Below are 17,293 nucleotides of genomic sequence, written 5' to 3'. Positions count from 1 at the left end.
CCTGACATAATGATACCCAGTTCCATCCATGTTGTTACAAATGACTGAATCTTATTTTCTTAATGGCTGAATAGTAATAGACTGTGTATATGAACCATATTTCCTTTATATCTAAGAATATGCAATAATTGAAAGCTGATGTTGGACACTTAGGTTGCTTTGAAATCTTGGCTACTGTGACTAATGCTGCAATAAACATGAGAGTGCAGATCTCCTTGATACACTGATTTCCTCTTTGGTGAGTATGTATACTCAGCAGTGAGATTGTTGAATCATATGGCAGCTGCATTTTTATTCTTTTGAGTGATCTCCAAACTGTTCTTCATATTGATTGTACTAATTTACATTTCCAACAGCAGTGTATAAGGGTTCCTTTTGCTCCATGTCCTCACCAGCATTTGTTATTGCTTGTTTTTTGGATATAAGCCATTTTAACTGAGATGATATGATATCTCATGGCAGTTTTCATTTGCATTTCTCTGTTGATCAATTATGTTGAGTACCTTTTATTTGCCTGTTTGTCATTCGTATGTCTTCTTTAGAGAAATGTCTATTCAAATATTTTGCTCATTTTTAATTGAATTATTAGATTTTTTTTTTTTCTCTACAGTTGTTTGAGCTCCTTATATATTCTGGTTATAAATCCCTTGTCAGATGGGTAGTTTGTAAGCTCTGAAATGACCTCCTTTGACTCCATGTCTCACATCCAAGTCATTCTGATACACAAGATGGGTTTTCACGGTTTTAAGCAGCTCTGTCCATGTGGTTTGTTTTGTTTGTTTGTTTTTTTCTGTTTTTGTTTTTGTTTTTTGAGGTGGATTCACGCTCTGTCACCACGGCTGGAGTGCAATGGTAGGATCTCAGCTCACTGCAACCTCTGCCTCTCGGGTTCAAGCGATTCTCCTGCCTCAGCCTTCTGAGTAGCTGGGACTACAGGCACCCACCATCACACCTGGCTAATTTTTATATTTTTAGTAGAGATGGGGTTTCACCACATTGGCCAGGCTGGTCTCAAACTCCTGACATTGGGATCTGCCCACCTCAGCCTCTCAAAATGCTGGGATTACAGGCATGAGCCACCATGCCTGGCCTGTCCCTGTGGATTTTTAGGGTACAGCCCCCCTCCTGGTTGCTTTCATGGGCTGAAGTTGAGTGTCTGCAGCTTTTCCGGGTGCACTATGCAAGCTTTTGGTGGATCTACAATTCTGGGGTCTTGAGGATGGTGACCCTCTTCTCATAGCTCCCCAGTGGGGACTCTGTATCAGGGCTCCAACCCTACATTTCTCTTCTGCACTGCCCTAGCAAAGGTTTTCCATGAGGGTTCCCCACCTGCAGCAAATTTCTTCCTGGACAACCTGTGAAATCTAGGTGGCAGTTCCCAAACCTCAATTATTGACTTCTTGTGCACCTGCAGGCCCACCACCATGTGTAAGCCACCAAGGCTTTGTGCTTGTACCCTCTGTAGCAATGGACTGAGCTGTACATTGACCTCTTTTATCCGTGACTGAGATGCAGGGCACCAAGTCCTGAAACTGCACAAAGTAGCAAGGCCCTGGGTCCAGCACATAAAACTATTTAAAAAAAAAAATATCTGGGTCTGTGATGGGAAGGATTTCTGTGAAGACTTTTGACATGCCCTGAAGAAATTTTCCCTATTGTCTTGGTGATTAACATTAGGTTTCTCATTAATTATGAAAATTTTAGCAGCTGACTTGAATGTATCATTCAAAAAATAGGATTTTATTTTCTTTCACATTGTCAGACTGCAAATTTTCAGTTTTATGCTCTGCTTCACTTTTAAACATAAGTTCCAATTCTAAACTATCTCTTTGTGAATGCGTATAACTGAATGCTTTTAAGAGCACCCAAGTCACATCTTAAATGCTTTGCTGCTTAGAAATTTCTTCTGCAAGATACCCTGTATCATCTTTCTCAAATTCAAAGTTCCACAGATCTCTTGGGCAGGGGCAAAATGTCACCAGTCTCTTTGCAAAGCATAGCAAGAGTCACCTTCATTCCAGTCCCCAACAAGTTCCTCATCTTTATCTGAGACCACCTCAGCCAGGACTTCATTGTACACATCACTATTAGCATTTTAGTCAAAGTCACTCAACAAGTCTCTAGGAAGTTACAAACTTTTCAACATTTTTCTGTCTTTTTCTGAGGTGTCCAAACTGTTCCAATCTCTGCCTATTACTCAGTTCCAAAGTTGGTTCCACATTTTCAGGTATGTTTATAGCAGCACCCCATTCTCTCTGGTACCGATATACTGTATTAGTTCATTTTCATACTGCTATAAAGAACTTCCAAATGCTGGGTAATTTATAAAGGAAAGAAATTTAATTTACTTACAGTTTAGCATGGTTGGGAAGGCCTCAGGAAGCTTCCAATAATGGCAGAAGTTAAACGGGAAGCAAAGCACCTTCTTCACAAGGCAGCAGGAAGAAGAAGTGCCAAGCAAAGGGGGAAGAGCCTCTTACAAAATCATCAAATATCGTGTGAACTCACTCACTGTCATGAGAACAGAATGGGAGAACCCTCCCATCTCCCATGGTTTATTAACCTCCACCTAGTCTCTCCCTCAACTCATGGGAATTATGGGAAGTACAATTCAAGATAAGATTTGGTTGGGGATACAAAGTCTAACTATATCACTCTCCCTGCACATTAATACATTTGTATGACATTTATTTAACTTTCATCAGCTGATTTTCAGCAAACTTTCAGAGGTAAAATGTGAAATTCTTTCTTTGTCTCCACAATTTGTTAGTAAAACTTATTTAAAATGTTGTTTCTGATTATTTATTATTTATGTTTACCCGAGCCTTTGTCTCTTCATTGATTCTGACAAAAGTGTGTTCTCTTGCTTTATTTACAGTCTTACAATTTTTGTTAAAATCTGTGTATCTTATTTAGGATAATAGAAGCTGCAGTAAACAATATTTATGTAAAACAGTCACTTTTTGTCTTCAACTAAGCCTTCCTGGGTTTGAGTCCATCTACTTAAGAATCGAGCTCTGAGTTTTTTGTTTTGGTTATTGATATGTTTACCGTCAATGCATCACAAGCTTTAAATTCCTCTAGTGTTTATTTGTTTTAGGTTAAGCTACTCAGGAGGTTGAGGCGGGAGAATTGCTTGAACCTGGGAGGTGGAGGTTGCAGTGAGCCAAGATCTCACTATTGCACTCCAGCCTGGGCAACAAGAGCGAAACTCTGTCTCACAAAAAAAAAAAAAAAAAAAAAAAGAATATGTTTCCCAGGGGATACTATTCAATGTCTGTTCTCCCCTTTGTTGTAAGTATTTCCTTTGCAACTACACTTCAGAGAATGCCTCTCTTCCCATGCAGTAGATTCCCCAAACCTTCCCAAGCAGCAAATTATTGGATTTTTTTTTAACTTTTAATACTGTTAGCCTTGATGTGTGAACCAAAATGGCATCAAGTGTTTGACTGAAGGACTGGGAACAAGGTGAAAATTCTGAGAAAGCTTCCTTCATGTTACAAAACTGCTTGAAAGATAAGAGTAATTGTTGCATAAAAAGTATGGAATTCTTACTGTTGTCATTCTGCCTCAGTATTAGGCAGCCTTGTGACCTTGAATCTCATGGTTTAAGCCTCCTTAGTGATTCTACAGAAGACCTCTAATGGTCAGGGTCTGTGTGTAATTCTTCTTCTCTTCCACAAGTAGAGAAGTTTTGTTGTTGTTACTTTCCACAAGCTACAATGAGTCTTCAGTTGTGTTCTAACAAAAAAAAAAAAAATATTTGTTCTTTTTTGCCCAGTAGTTTAAGGCTTTTTTTTCATAATGGATATAGTGGTGAAGGATCTAGGTAGAACTAAGTACCATTTATGCAACTGTTGACAAAGATTCAAACTCTGTAAAATATTTGAAGAGATTTATTCTGAGCCAACTATGAGTGACTTTGGCCCATGGCATAGCCTTCAGGAGAGTCTGAGGACATGTGCCCAAGGTGGTCAGGGCACAGCTTGGTTTTATACATTTTAGGGAGACATGAGATTTCAGTCAAATACATTTACAATATACATTGTTCTGATTCAGAAAAGTGGGGCAACTTGAAACAGGGGCTTCCAGTTTATAGGTAGATTTAAAAATTTTCTGATTGGCAATTGATGAAAAAGTTATTACCAATAGAAAGGGATGCCTGGGTTATGAGAAAAGTTGTGAAGACTAAAGTTTTATCCTGCAGATGAAGGCTCCAGGTAGCAAATTTCAGAGAAGGTAGACTGTAAATGTTTCTTATCAGACTTAAAGTCTGTGTTGATGTTAATGCTGGAAGGGGTATGAGGCATGTCCAACTGCCACTTCCCATCATGACCTGAACCAGTCTTTCAGGTTAAATTTTAAATTATCCCTGGCCAATGAGGAAGTCCATTCAGATGGTTGGGGACCTTATAATTTTATTTTTCTTTACACTCCCCCTTCTGGCCAAGATTTGCCAGAGGCAACATTAGTTGCCACCAAATCTTTATTTTGTCTCATAACATTGCTGGGGTGGCAGAGCTTCTTGCCATGGGTCCATCCTATTCCTTGGTGGGACTCCCTGTGGCAAAGGGACTCAGTCAACAAGACTTACAGCCAATTAATTGTTCTAGGCCAGATAGGATTAGAAGTAGATAAGCATTCATTGCCCCTTGAAATTATTAAATTATTATTACTATTTTAAGTAGAAAACTAACAAAAAGCAAAAAGCACGATTACAAAACTGACTTACCTTTAACTTCTGTGTGTTGAGATACTGTAAGCTTAATTTTACTTACAGGCTTATAGCAACTAGTTATATAAAACATAAACACTGTTCTACAAAACTATATATACTATTTAAAACTCATAACTTAGAGGCCTTTTGACAAGGTACCTTTATTCTGTCAGGATATATTTTACTTCTGTAAAAAGCAGAAACTTCTTTATGATGGGGGTGGACGCAGTGATGACACGTAATCGAGTAGAAGGCAAAGTACTTTGTTTTACCAACTGTTTAGGCATCATTGTATCCATCCTTCATCTGAAGTGTCTGTCCTTGATGTAATTCTATCCCTCAAAACCAGTCTTTACAATCTCACACACCCACCACTTCTGCAACAGTTCCTGGGCCAAGAGGGAGGGAGTATAGTTTTAACAGCAGGAAATTTGCACGTTGGTCCCAGTGGGATGTCAAATGAGGGAGAGTCTCATTTTGGCTTTTCAGAATACCACGATTTTGGTTTCCTTGGAAGTAATAATAGGAGAGATAAAGAGCATTATTATTTTGACAATTGAGAGCATTTGTTTGTTAGAACAGAAAAAGGAATACAGTTCATTATGGTACCAACTAAAAGCAGGAAGAAAAATTATAAGCTGGTACTCTATAAGAGTGGTCACACAAAGTGCAACATGAATCAACTGGCTATGTAGGCTTCTTTCAAGTCAGCTTTGCTGGAACTTTACCTAAAAATATGTTATTTGAGTCAAAGTCTTGGGAACATAACCAGTGTCTCCAATTGTTCTGTTTTAAAAGACTGTTACTAAACTTATGCAAATAACTATACGATCACAAAATCACAATCTGAATTTGAGAACTCAGAAAGAAAGGCCAATTTACTTACAAAAAACATACTTCACCATAAATAACTGAAAAGAAAACTATTTTCTTGACCTTTCTTTAATCAGAGCAGCAGCCTTCCACATAAGACATTTTTTTAACCCTGGAACTGCCATTCACATGCTAAGCAGCTCTTGTTAGATGAGAGCTACTTATTAGGTGCTGTAGAATTTAGCAGCTCCTTACATTGTTAGAGTCAATGTTAAGGGAAAAAGGAATCTCTCTACTCATTAGTGTTTCCTCTTTTTATCTCCAGGTAGCAAGATCCTATGTAAACCATTATCATGGAACTCTTTTGGGCATTATTATTTCCATTAGCATTGGGGTAGCTTCAGTTCATATTTCATAGCAAGACAGAAAATGAACCTCAAGTAAAAATTTGCTAGTCCAGTAGTTGTCATTGGGAAGTATTCACAGTCTTTTGCCATTAGCCGCGATAAATGCTCCACAAAGGGCTATGAAGTGAAGGATTTGTCCTGACTAGTACTCCAGTTTCTACCCTATATTCTGTGGGCTCAGGGAGTCTTACTATTAATAGTTCCCAGTTAATGTGTCCAATTAAGATTTTTCAAAGGCTAGATTTACATGCCTTCATTTTTATAGTACTAGATAGGGTAAATATCCCCTAGTCAGAAACAATACCCATTTCAAAGACATTTAGGTAAAGAAGTCACAACTATCTTACATAATGTCTGTTTAAACATCTCAAATTTCATAATTATTTTAACTTGCTTTTTTGTTGTTGTTGTTCCAGGACATTTTCTTTTCTACCCCCAGACAATTGTACGTGTTCTGGTAAAAAAGGAGCAGGGAGTTGAACCAAGGGACTTAGGTTCTTTTGTCCATTTTGATTTTAATTTGTCTCAGCATTACCCCATACAATGTCAGCTTTCTGATGACAGCCTTTGCCTTGTGATTTTTTTTTTTTTTTTTTTTTTTTTAACTTTCCAGTCTAGGGCAAATAGTAACAATCCAAGCATATCGATCACCCTTCGGGGTAAGTTATTTGATGCCCATTTTCTTTTTTCCAATGTTTTAAGCATCTGTGAGACCCATGAGGGACAGCAAATTTGATAAGGCTTCTCAAACAATTATATGATTCAGCAGAAGGGGCACCCATGTAAAAGGGGTCCCCATAGCCCCCAAATTTCTCATGATCTGGGTAATAGGCATATTCGGTGGGAGAATCTTCTGGTCATTATAAAACCAATCCCATGTGGCTTACATATGATACATGTCAATTGCTTCATCTGGGGTGCTCCATTTAGTATTTTATAGGAAGAGTCAGGCAGTCCCCTTTTCAGGGCAAACAGACCTCACAGTGTTGTTTTTCTGGTCCATTAGGCTAGTTGTTCTCTCAGGAATAAACTCCTGTACATTTGAATCACATATATTCAGTAATTGTTCAATAGTGAGCTGTGAGCCCTGCATCAACACAAACAAACTCTTCTATTCTGTAGCATTTAAAATTAAGGATTTTTGTCTCTAAAGTATTAAAAGTAATGGCAAAATACTGCAATTGCTTTTTCACCAACCTGTTATTTTAAAAATCCATTGTAGTAACAATTTCTAAAGGAGCTCACAATACAAATCTACAAATGGAACAATTGATTTGCATTATATTCTCTGGTTTTTAGTAGTTACGTGGTTTTGCCCTTCCCTAACATTGAGTATCTTCTTGGTAACCGCAAGCCTCAGAAGTAACTTTTGTTGCCCTGGCTTAATTATTCTTTTTATCCATTTAGTTATATCTGTATAACTTTTTATTCATTTTAAAGGCATTTTTAAATAGTTTCTTAACTAGAGAAACATTTTTTAAAAATTTATATCCTTGTGTTTTATAAACTTCACCAAAAACACCTTTTACTTAATTTAACATAACATTACTTTAAGACTGTAAATTATTAGAGAGATCTTTAAGATTAAATTTATTGAATTAACCTTACCAAAGATTACCAAAGTCATGTGAATCAAAAGTCATCTGGTACAAGTTATCACACTTGTACCAGTCTGATAAGCACTTACTTTTTTTCAAGCTAGTTGATTAGCTCATTCATACAGTTTGGTAGTGAAACATCACTTCCACATGACATTTATAAACATTCAGATATTACAGGCATGCAGAGTAAAAAAACAGATCCAAAAATTTTTCATTTGCCTATTTTCAGAAAGAAATTATCTCCTTACTTAAGATAATTAGTTTTAAAAGTTAAAGGAGCCAACAAAGGTAAGGGAGAGAGTTACCATCCAAGGGAGACAGCCAAGTATAAAGGAATCACCTCTGACTGGCCTGTGCTCTGGGAAAATGAGGTGGACCCACAGAAGTTTGCTCCATTTACAGGAGGGAGGAGGTTGGCATCTCCTGATCTGGGGTGGTAACCTGGGATGCAATCTCTGAAATGGGAAGTCTACTAACAGGACTCTCATATTGCTAAGAGTCACTCTTTCCCATTTTTTCCTTTTCACCCAATAAACCCTGGCCTTATCACCCTTCAAAGTGCCTGTGATCCTAATCTTTCATGGTCTTGTGAAAAGAACCCACATTTAGCTGAACTAAGAGAAAGTTCTCAACATTTTGACACACAATGTAGGGCTTGAGAAAGGGTGAGTGAGAAGCAAACCAAAAAACTTTTTTCTCTTTTGCTTCTAAGCCTCTATTCCCTTGGAGTTCTGAGAGTAGAGGAAACTGTGCTTGCCTTTCTATGGCTTTTTCCTTCCTTTTTCAGGATGGGCAGGTGAGTGGCAGCTCACTGCTCCCCTCCTGATATGGTTTGGCTTTGTCCCCACCCAAATCTCATCTTGAAATTCCCACATGTTGTGAGAGGGACCTGGTGGAAGGTAACTGAATCATGGGGATGGGTCTTTCCTGTGCTCTTCTCATGATAGTGAATAAGTCTCATGAGATATGATGGTCTTAAAAATGGGAGTTTCCCTGCACAAGTCCTCTTCTCTTGTCTGCTGCCATGTGAGATGTGCCTTTCTCTTTCCATCATGATTTTGAGGTCTCTCCAACCATGTGGGATTATGAGTGCATTAAACCTCTTTCTTTTGTAAATTGCCCAGTCTCAGGTATGTCTTTATCAGTAGTGTGAGAACAGACTAATATACCTCCCCTCCCTGCCAGGACTGGGACACATAGTCCCAGAGCTTTCTGTGGCTGCCTGTCCAGACTCTCACTCAGTCCAAGCCAGGGGAAAGGAACCCAGTTGCATAAGAATAAGAAGTTCTTCCTTAGGCATTTTTAAACTATTTTTTTTTCTTTCCTTTTCTCCACCAGGTCAGAAGCTAACTTTTAAGAGAGGACTTTTTCCTTTTGGATGACATTTTGCTGGACTGGGAAATGAATATCACTGTTTATATTTCCTGTAGAGTTTTAATTGCGAGAAAGAATTTGTGAGGTTAGTCTTAAGCTGTAGCCAACCTGGTGTGCTTTGTGTGTCTTTCTGTATGGTCGATAGTAAACTTTGCTGTAGCCCTCCCTCTTGTTTTACATCCTTGGGGCATGGCCTGTGACCTCGTGGCAATGCTTTGTTTAGCCATGTGGCCCAGATTCATCCTTCCTTAGGGAATGAGTTATTTCTGGTTTTGATATATACATGACCTTTTGCTATTTGTCGATTCCCCTTCCTTCCATGCACCGCCTTGGATTTTCCTTCCTCTGAGCCTTTAGTAAGGTTTGAAAGGCAGAAATATTGGCTTTTTGACATGGCTAAAGTGGGGTAATAGGAAATTTTAAAAGAACCTTATTAAAGAGTGCTATGGTTAAAAATCAGCTTAATTAAAAGCAGATATTCAAACTCTAACAGCCTGGGACTCCATGGGAAAAACAGGAGGCACCAGAGAACCCATTTTGGAAAAACCGTTTTCCTCATGAAACACCAGGAATTAGAAATGGATAAATATCTCTAAAAATTAAGGTTCTGTTCTGTTTTACATGGTGTTATCTGACATTTTTTTACTTTTGGGGTATCAGAAATTCCTTTACATTATGAAAAACTTAAAACTGGCAAATGAAAAATCTTGTAACTACTGAATCTTCTTCTGTCTGTCTGTCTGTCTTTGTAGCTATATATGTGTTGTGCATGATGTCTATTCAAAAAGTTCTAATTAATTGGCCTAAAGAAAGATAAGCACTTGGGTCAAATATTTTTTTAAAGGGAAGATAAAAGTCATGGTACATTTCATTTCATGTGACTTTAATCTTTGAGAAATAAAAACAGCTTTAAAAATTATTGGTAAAATGAAGATGTTGTCAAAATGTTAATAAGTAGACTAAATTATACAGGTCAGATAAAAGGTTTGCTAAGTGTTTTGAGGTTATAAACTGCTTTTCAAGTTTGGAGAGCTGTTCAACTTCATATGGCTTGGGGACATACGGAACTAACCACACTCTTAATTATGCTGGAAGGAGTGAAACCTTGGCCGCACCTAGCACATAAATGAAACAACTTACCAAGTTTTACATTAAAGTTAAAATTGCTAGGAATTACTGTTATAATATCTAATTGAAATGACAGAAAATAGATTTACATGCAAGGTGCGTGAGAACAGCAAAATGTGTTTTTAGTGGAAGATTATAAGTAAGCATGAAAATGTAAATTATTGCCTAGGGTTAAAGGATGGTTTTGAATTAGATAAGATAAAGCTAAAAGTTCAAACAAGTGGTAAAAATATCGTAAAAATCGATCTTGCAAAATTCCTTGCGTGAACATATTGACTAAATTCAAAAGGGTATTATGTGGTTTTTTTTTTTTTTCCTGTAAATTGAGCATTGAAATAAAAGCACAAGGTACCCTTAAGGCAGCAATCTGCTTTTTAGAAAAATTTGTAAAGCGTTACAAAAGATTTTTTGCTTTTCACATTTCTGAGTCATCATTTTGGCAAAATAAATTACTTATGGTAATCTGTAGTTCTATATCATAATATCAAGTGTTTTTAACCTTTAATGTACATAACTGTCTTTCCAAAATCAAATTTCAGTTTCTAAATTGTCTTTCCTGATGCCTGGCTTTTCGGATGGTTCTGTGGGCCCCTGGAATATCCAGAAGAGAGGTAAACAGGATTATTTGACATGTTTAAGTACATGAGATTGCCAAAATGATGTTTAATCTTCTTTAGGTAATATTTTGGTGAATAATGCTAATATATGTTCCAAAATTATATGGGATTTCTAAAATTCTAATGTCTATACATGATATCAAATATAATGGATGTTGTTATATTAAGTTATTGTAAACCATGAAGATAACCAAATTTTTTTGTCAATTGTGTTTCTAACTGTAACTGTCATGGACATTTTGTTATTAACAGACAATTGTTGTCTTGTTTTAATCCTTTTCAAATGATGGTTTATAATAAGCTATAACACTTTGACAGGTGCTCTCAAATACTGGTTTTGGATAACTTTAGAGATTGTGACATTGGAATAAAGAAAAATGTACAGGACTCGGGAAGAGCTAAAATGTTCATGAATATCAAGCTAAGCAAGAGTTAAATAAATGGACTGAACTCAGAAAGCTGAAGCAATCTTTTTAACTTTTGCGTAGAATATTGCAGATCCTTGTTTTGTTTTTCAGAGTCAAGGAAACTTATTTTGAACTATTTATAGCCTTTAATAATTGAGTAAGGTACACTCCTGTGAACAAAATCTGGAGATATTATTTATCTCTTCCTGGTTCCTCTAGAATTTGGAAACTGTGAGTATTCTTAACTTATGGCAATATAGTTATTTGCATCAGTGCAATAAGAATCCATTTTCTTTTTCTACAGAATGGAACTGGAGAAACTTGTTGTCTTACCAGGGCTTTGTGTAGAAGGGTATGTTTCCCTTTAAGGACAGTCAAGCTCAACTTGCAGAGAGAATAAAATCTCCATGGGAAAAACTAGCCTGATAACCTTGTCTATGCAGTCCTTGTCCAGGGTTCCTGTTCTGTGGTCAGTAAAGAATGTCACTTTCTAACAGGCTCAGGAGCTCCAAGTTTATCTTGGGACCTTAAGAAGAGAGCATCACCCAACTCACAGGTATTTGAGGATACAAACCCATGGCTGGGCTGGGCTTTAAAAAGTCCTTTCTGAGATTCCTTGTGTAACAGAGTTCCATTCAAGTCAATCCAAAAGGCCTATGTAGAAACAATTATTCTTGCTGCAGTTTATGCAAATAATCAGGCCAAGTATAAGACTAAAGTTTATTTTGCAAAACACTCAGTCTTATGATAACTTGCTTCTTAACAAAAATGATGACTGTAGAGACAAATTATGTTTCAAAAGTTATCATGCATTTGCCATTAAATTATCAACTCATTAGTTGTTTTAAAGTTTCTGCCTACGTTTTAGACTAACCCTGCTTGTTCCTGTGAACCAACCAGCAATCTCCAGCTGCCCCTCAGAAAGAACAACAGGGATGGATAATATAGAAATCTGGACCAATATTCTAGTTCTGAGCAGTTATCCTGCAAATCCTGTCAGGTAATGGAAATAAATAGGGTACCCAACACCCGGAGATTTCCTCTTTGGGAAAGTAAGACCAAAGAAGCTAACCAAAGCCAAGCACCATGCATCAAAATCCTAGCAAGCATAACTATATCCAGAGATTATCTGGGCATGTTACAAGACATCAATTTCTCTCTTTTGTTGGAAGAGGACTCAATTCTACAGCTTCACTTTAGCATTTGGCTTATGATAAGGAGAGAATGCATCCCCACTGAGACACATTTTTGTCCCAAACTTAATTCCAAGCTTCAGGTCAAAGCCCTAGGAAAGAAAACTGGATCTGAGTGATTGAGAGGCAGATGATAACAGGTTAAAAGGCACAGCACAGTTGAGCATGATGGATTTCTGCCAATTAATCCAGGCTTCCTGTTTTATGGATAAAGGCCACTCTAGTATCCATGGCATAAATTAGGTCTAGGGAAGTCCAAGGCTACTGAAAGTAGGGGGAATAAAGGCATAGGTCAAAGAAAATAATTCCTATTCTCTAGGCCCTCCCTGCTTTGTGGGTATAAGCTGCTTTAGCACCCATGGGCAACATGTGCCAAGATCACTGGGACTCAGGGATGCAAGGATGGAATAGGGAAATGGGATGCTCTTCCTTCTCTCCTTCACATATTCCAAGTATTTGCTAGGAAGAGAAGGGAACCATGGATGCCTGCACCTCTTTTTCTAGATGAGTAGCCATGCATCTTCAGTCTGTACACCTTTCAAATGCATCTTGAACCCCTGGGACTCCTTCAAAAAACACCTTCTTTTTTATTTTTTCTTTCTCTGTCCTTTCTTCATTGATAGGTAATTGCGTCTCCATACTACAGGACACTCCACTCAAATGCATCCTCCAAACTAGGAAAAGTTAATTTTTCAAACCTTAATCTAGTTGGCTTAAGATTGGGCTCAGGGAAAGGGAACCCGTAAGCCTAGTGTGCCGGCAAAAGGGTAAAGTTGTTTTTTTTGTTTTTTGTTTTTTTGTTTTCCAGTTGGGCTTTTGACCTCCCTCTCCCTGTGCAAACTGGTAAAAGGTCTCAGGATTTTTGACCTGTCCTTATCCACTCCACCCCTTTCTCATTTTGATACATTTTTTCTAATAACCATTTGTCTCCTCTCACCTTCAGGCCATCAAACTCCAAACGGGCATGCAACCAGAGCCTCGGAAGATGGCCCCTTCTGCTGCAAACACTTAGATAGGCCTCTGAGGGAGATCTGACTGCCATTCTCCCCAAAACAGTGCACCCTGTCTTCAGGAAGCAGTGAAGATTGGTCTTCATCCTTATCCTTACCTTTATTTTAATGGCAATTAGATGTACTTCTTTAGAGGGGAAAATGAGACAGCCAAGTATAAAGGGTTCATGGGAGAACCTCTAACTAGCCTGTGAAATAGAAGAACATGATTGAGCCATGGAAGTACACACTGCTTGCAGTGTGGAGTAGCCTGGCCTTGCCTAATTTGGGGTGGTAAGTGGAAATTCAATTTGTGAGGCAGGAAGCCTATTAGCAGAACTCTCACTTTGCTAAGAGTCACTGTTTCTCTTTCTTTCTTTCTTTCTTTCTTTCTTTCTTTCTTTCTTTCTTTCTTTCTTTCTTTCTTTCTTTCTTTCTTTCTTTCTTTCTTTCTTTCTTTCTTTCTTTCTTTCTTTCTTTCTTTCTTTCTTTCTTTCTTTCTTTCTTTCTTTCTTTCTTTCTTTCTTTCTTTCTTTCTTTCTTTCTTTCTTTCTTTCTTTCTTTCTTTCTTTCTTTCTTTCTTTCTTTCTTTCTTTCTTTCTTTCTTTCTTTCTTTCTTTCTTTCTTTCTTTCTTTCTTTCTTTCTTTTTCCTTTTCACCCAATAGACCCTGCCTTTCTTACCCTTGAAAGTGTCTGTGAGCCTAATCTTTCATGGCTGTATGACAAGCAACATGTTTTTAGCTGAGCTAAGAAGAAAGCCCTACAACACAAGGACTTTTCAAAAGAGAGATGAATTCCTGAGATATCAATCTGAAGAATTTCAAAGAGACAGACTATAGAATTTAAAAATTAAAAACTTACTATATGTATGTCTATATTTTTAATAAAAACTTCTTTAACCATGTCTTTAGTTTTGTATTAGTGTATTTTTAATATCAAAGTTTAATTTTAGAAAAACTATTATTGTTTCCTTTAGTTAAAGCCTATTAATCACATAACATTTTTATAAATTGTTTCTTTACTGAATTTATTACAACTTAGACCATTCACAATGTGCTTGGACTTTCTGATTTGTCCTAAATATTTTTCTTGAACAAGTCAGCAATTTAATTTTATGACAAAAATTCACAGTAAAAGATTCTTTCTCGTATAAAATTACTTTTCTTATTACCTTCCTTACTGAAAATATCTCTTTATAACTCTCTGTACATTTCTTATTTTCTGGTTCCTTTTACCTTGTTTTGTACATAACCTTTAAAAAAGCTTTGCATTAGACAAAAATATTTACCTTTTAATAAGAACATATTTTTCAATATGTTTTTCTATAATTTTAAAATTGTAAATTACCCATCTATTGTTTACTATAGCCTTAGATTATAAATTATATGAGAAGTTTGTTTGCAAGCATTTATTACATTTACCTGATTAATTTACTTAAGAGTTTACCTAGATTGTTCATAAAAACTGTGATAGTCACATTTAAAGTTACTTTTCTGTTATTTTTATAACCTATGAATTTCAGGTATTTACCAAAATAAGCAACATAAAATTAAATACGTGGATTTAGCTGTTTTCATTAAACCAACAATATTAAATGTCTCATTTATCAAAAACTACACAAACAAAAATCACTTTGTTTCAAGCTGGGTTTATAGTTTTATAAACCTTATGTCCAATTTTGAAACCTTATAATATTCTGCAGGAATAAGCATGAAACTGCTTGATCAATAAATGCAAACAAAAATGCTAACAATTCTTAAACATTTTTGAATATTTTACCAATAATTTAAACCCAGTTCATTTATTAAGGATTTTACTTACATCACCTGAACTTAGAAAAGCATTTGAATTAGTCTTTTTCTGATAAAGTATTTTATTTAAGTGCTTTTACTTTTCTTTAAGCCTATTAGAGCTTTTTAAATATATTTTCAGTAGTTAAACATTATGTACACAACACATAAACACATGAACACAACACATAATAGACATATTAGGCATATGTCTGATAGATATGTCTAATAGATATATGTAGATATGTCTACATATATGTAGAAGTAAATCTTATAAATTAATAATATCTATGTTTCCTATTTTAGATTTCTGAATTCTTGATAACCTGTTTCATTATCCTAGGCAGTTGTCAGCTAAATGGCCCTAAATTTGCATATTAAGGGTAACGATTCTGTGATGAAAAAATCAGATAGCAAAATTTACATCTCAAAGTACAGAGACAAAAAATCCAGTGTGCTCGAGGAAAATTAGAATAAATTTAATTGCCAAGTTAAACATAAAATTATATAATTCTATCATAGAATTGTGTAAGAAAAGCAATTTTATTTAGATAGGTAGTTCTAATTTTACTCTGCATCTTTTAACTCAATCTTTGAGCTCTGGGCAGAACCTACACTGTATCCTGAGTGTCCAAGGAGAGAATTATTATGAGGCTAGACCATGTTTTTACAGTGTGCCTTTTTTTTTTTTTTTAACAAAGACATTTCTCTAAGTGTCTAAACTATACTCTTTCTTATTTTAAACATACAAGAGTAGTCTCTATTGTAATAACTATTTTAGTTGGAAAAAATCAGGTAACACAATACAAGCAAGCAGCTTAAGATTTGAAGCGAAATTTGCCTGTTTACACTCTTGGGGTTCCATAAGGAAAAAACAGAGGTTTTGTTACAGGTATTCAGACACACATGAGTGAGACAGGAGAGGGCTCTCCCCCATCCATTTGGAATGTTAGGTGATAGTTTGGTAATTATCACGTAGCCTCTCTAAAATGATAAATTGGCAGCTGGCACCAGGGAGAGACCATTTTTTGATGGTCCACACTTGTTGCATTACAGTGTTAATTGAATGCAGGCACCAGGGAGAAGCAACTTCCTGGACATGTGCATTAAGAGACGAAATGGTGGAGTATTACTGTCCAGGGGCAGTCCACCAGAAAAGGGAAAAAAGCCTCATATGGGCATGATTACAACTTCCTAAAACCACTGCACATGCTCTCTTCCCAAGGGTAAGGAAGACACTGTTCATGTGTGCAGCCCATGGTGAGGGAAGAGTCATGGTAAAGGGCTGCAAGATGCCAGAGGTGGGCCAGCCTATAAAGTCCTAGGATCAAGGTTAAACGCTGCACTTGTTCTTCAAGTCACCAGCTTGGGTCTCTTTCAAGAGTATTTTTCTTTTTTCCTGTTCTAAAGTCTTTTTAAATAAGCTTCCACTCCTGCTCTGAAACTTGCCTCAGTCTCTTTTTTTACTTTATGCCCTTCAGCCAAATTCTTTCTTCTGAGGAGACAAGAATTGAGGTTGCTGCAGACCTGTGCAAATTTGCTGCCAGTAACTTGGATCCCTTTTACCAGTAACGTATTTGGTCATGTGAGACTCGGATATTTGCCATCGGTAACAGTTTCTCCCCAAAAAGTAGTCTGACACCTTCTCTGTTTTCTATAAGGAATCCCAGGATGTTAGAAACTTATTTAAGAAATACTTTCTCCAGAAGAACAAGGTTATAGGATAGACAACAACAACAACAACAACAATAAGCAAAACAGAAGCAAAGAAGGCCATTTAAATACACACGCACACACACACACACACAAACACATCTTTTACTTCAGAACTTTGGACATGATATAATACAAATTCATTGGCTTGCAAAAAACAAAAACAAAACAAAACAAAAAACACCTGGATCCAAACAGTATCTTTTATCTCAGTAGAAAAGTAACAGCAGATATAAAGCTGTCAGAAAAGAATATAGAGAAAAAGAGCACTTGGGAACTCAATAATTTGCAGGTCAACCTTAGGGCTCTTTATTCTTGATGGAAATGTGTGCAAAAAGACAATAATATGTCAATTTTACACAAAAATTTGCAAGTAGAAGCACCATCAAACCAATGGAGTGATCAACGGGGGGTCATTCTCCTTGTTTTTTCCTCATTCTTAGATTATTTGTTTCCCACTTTATTTTTCCTCAAAAGAAGAAACTGAGCTGTGGTCTAGGGTTTTAGTGTAGTTGGTCAAAGTGTGCTGGTTGTGAGCAGGAT

The 17,293-nt window shown here is 36.6% G+C and overlaps 1 long non-coding RNA gene across 1 annotated transcript; it reads left to right on the top strand.

Moving 5' to 3' along the window:
* The first annotated feature begins 10,919 nt into the window (after window positions 1–10,919).
* Window positions 10,920–14,075, top strand: LOC144338564 (uncharacterized). Its single transcript, XR_013412757.1, has 3 exons — window positions 10,920–12,064; window positions 13,201–13,540; window positions 13,913–14,075. It is a non-coding gene; the product is annotated as an uncharacterized LOC144338564 (long non-coding RNA).
* Window positions 14,076–17,293: the final 3,218 nt, after the last annotated feature.

Source organism: Macaca mulatta, chromosome X (assembly GCF_049350105.2).
Source record: "Macaca mulatta isolate MMU2019108-1 chromosome X, T2T-MMU8v2.0, whole genome shotgun sequence".
Lineage (NCBI taxonomy): Eukaryota > Metazoa > Chordata > Mammalia > Primates > Cercopithecidae > Macaca > Macaca mulatta.
The sequence above is the reverse complement of the archived record's forward strand: the minus strand, read 5'-3'. Positions and strand labels throughout refer to the sequence as shown.